This window comes from Erinaceus europaeus, chromosome 2 (genome assembly GCF_950295315.1).
Source record: "Erinaceus europaeus chromosome 2, mEriEur2.1, whole genome shotgun sequence".
Classification (NCBI taxonomy): Eukaryota; Metazoa; Chordata; class Mammalia; order Eulipotyphla; family Erinaceidae; genus Erinaceus; species Erinaceus europaeus.
This window is the reverse complement of record NC_080163.1, coordinates 37,647,601-37,650,457: the sequence shown is the minus strand read 5'-3', so window position 1 is coordinate 37,650,457 and position 2,857 is coordinate 37,647,601. Positions and strand designations below refer to the sequence as shown.

Sequence of the window (2,857 nt, the reverse complement as noted above, 5' to 3'; positions counted from 1 at the left end):
TCATTCCTTAAGCAGTTAAGTCATGGCATCTAATTATCTGGCAGGATTTTTTAATACATATAATTATATCTCCCCTCCATTTGGTGGTGGTGTGAGTCAAGTAATCTGCATCAAGAGAAAACCATACCTATGTTAATGCTACTAACAAGGAGCCCACAGCACTCTAGAATAACCCATCATTATTCTCTTAGTGCATAGTGGGTCCTCAATATGTTTTTATTATTAATTGATTTGGATAGAGACAGGGAGACATTGGGAGGGGAGGAGAGACACCTGCAGCTCTGCTTCACTGCTCAGGAAGCTTCCCGCCTTCAGGTGTCGAGCAGGGACTTGAACCCAGGTCCTTGCACATGGTAACATGTGTGCTCAACCAGGTGGTTTATTGCTGGGGCGTGGTGGCTGCTAGACAAATTCAATGATCCTGGTTGCCAGTTTTGTTCTGATTGAGAGGCGGGGGAGAGGGGGAGGGTAGAGAAAGCAAGAAAAAAAGAGATACCTACAGCACCAATTCACCACTTGTGAAGCTTCCTTCCTACAGGTAGGGGCTAGTCGGTTGAGTCTGGTAACAAGTGTGCTCTACCACTGCCTGGCCCCCTCTCAACACTTTTTAATTTACCAGATGAACATTACCCCAGCTGAAGGTAAGGTAAGTCAGGGAAAGAAAATTCTATAGACTTGTTCCATAATTGAGTACTGGAAAAGTAAGTTACGTTGAGTGTGGCTGAGCTCTTGTACTTGGGAATATGACGTTCTAAAACCTGACCACTACCTTGGGCATGTTCCTTTTTCTGAGTGCTTGCTTTTCATTCTATCTGATAAGATCATTTCCTAAACAGGTAAAGAGCAACGAGGAAGAATAAGACAGCACAATGGTTCTGACTTTATAAAATAGGTATTTTGTTCATTCATCTCACATGGCTTTAGGTTTTCTTCAAATGTTAGTTTCTTTTTTTCTCTGTCCAAATCAGGTCCTGTTTGCAGAGAGGAGAAGGAAGACGGGAGAGAAAAAGTCAGAACTCTGGCTGGAAACCTTTTCCCAGATGGTAAATTAAGTATATGCCTCTGGGGAAGTAGATCTGAATTACTTTCTTTGGGGCACTCTGGTAAGAGGTACTAAGGGAAAGCAGAATTGCTATTTCCAGTCTGGAAAGGACAATCCAGTCCACCTGGCCAAGCAGGTTGTCTTCTGTAAAGGAGGACTTTCAATCTGGCCACAGCATCGCTCTTGAGTATTTAGGTGCTCCAGGGTGAATGCCATGTGAGGACGTAGGAGAAGGGGCAGAGTCTAAATTCAAGGGGTCAAGTTCAGCTCATGTCCTAACCTTTACAGAATGTCCTTTAAAAGCTTTTCTCGGGACCAGGTGGTGGCGCACCTGGTTGAGGACACATGTTACAATGTGCAAGGACCCAAGTTTGAGCCCCCCAGTCCCCACCTGCAGAGGGAAAGCTTTGCAAGTGGTGAAGCAGTGCTGCAGGTGTCTGTCTCACTCTCTATCACCTCCTTCCCTCTCAATTTCTGGCTGTCTCTATCCGGTAAACAAGTAAAGGTAAAAAAATAAATGTTTTTCTCTTTCAGGCTCAGTAGTCATCGTAATTTCTCTCTTACCTGTTCCCAGGTCATTTATTTTTTCTTAATTTTATTTATGAAAGTAAGGAGGGAGGGAGGCAGGGAAGGAAGGAAAGAGATGAATCTGAGCATAGCTCTGACACATCCATGATAGGACGGAACGTGGGATACCCTCCACCCCCCATGCCAGAGTCCAGTACTCTATCCACAGCTCCTCGTCCAGTGTAGCGATTAGTTACACCTCATGCCATTTTAAACAAGTGGTGTTAGGAGAATACAGGCACCTACAATGCAGGGTGCTTTGGTCCCTTTATCTCCTAAGTGTACGGGATCTGCGAAATATTTTTGTGAATGCAGTGACAATGAAATGTGAAAACCTCTAACAGAAACAGAAAGAACTGATCCTAGGGATCCGAGAGGAAAAGTGCGCACTCTCACTACTAACACCGCCTGGTCGAGGTCGGGAAACTGGCGCGTCCACCTCCTTCCACCCTCCCCTCTGAAAAGTAGGACAGTGCTGGCACGAGTTGGGAATCGGAGTTGGAAGGAGTGAGGACTCCCGGGGATGAAGGCGACAACGGAGGCAGGTCACGAGCTCATGTGTGAAAGTCAGACGCGGTCCCAGGCCTAGGAAAAAAAAAAAAATCCAAGCGCCGGCCTTCCCCATCGAATCGAATGAGATGACCTAGGCCCGGGACAGGTGTGTGCCGGGGGGGAGTCAGGTGCGCAGGACACTTCCCCGGCAGGTACACCCTCCTCCGCCCACCAGTGACCCAGTTACAGGTGCGAGGCACGCCCAGTGGCGAAGGAGGCCGCTCCAACCAGGCCACAACAAGCGCCCGTTCCTGCCCGCCCAAGATTCGGGAATCCCACGCAGTTCTGGTCTCCTTGATTTGTCTGCAAGCCCGGGGTGAAGAAGCCAGATCACCGCTCAGGGGATACAGTCTCCAGTAGCTAAGGGTCCCGCTCCCACCTCCCAGCTACACTGCGCCTGCGCCAGAGGCAACGCTCCGGAATTAGCCGGGGTCACAGCCCCGAGCGCCGCGCAGACTCCGACCAGTCCCTCCGCCCTCTTCCCCTCCCCCCACCGAGCCGACCCCTCCTTTCGGGAGGACCACGCCCTACAAACGTAGGTGCCAGTTTCCAAACGGCTCCCTCGCGCATGCGCCATGGCCCCTAGCTCCGCCCCCACTCAGCGCGGCGGCCCAGAGCTGTCGCCTCCGCAGCTGCGCAGCTCGAGTCCCGGCCCTTCTACCCCTCCGCACCCCGCCGCCTCCTGACTCCGGGCGT

General features: G+C 50.5%; 1 long non-coding RNA gene across 1 annotated transcript; it reads right to left on the bottom strand.

The window, feature by feature from the left end:
- Nucleotides 1-1,843: 1,843 nt before the first annotated feature.
- On the bottom strand, nt 1,844-2,833 carry LOC132534287 (uncharacterized). Its single transcript, XR_009546011.1, has 2 exons — nt 2,541-2,833; nt 1,844-2,194 (listed from the first exon to the last, which is right to left on the bottom strand). It is a non-coding gene; the product is annotated as an uncharacterized LOC132534287 (long non-coding RNA).
- Nucleotides 2,834-2,857: the final 24 nt, after the last annotated feature.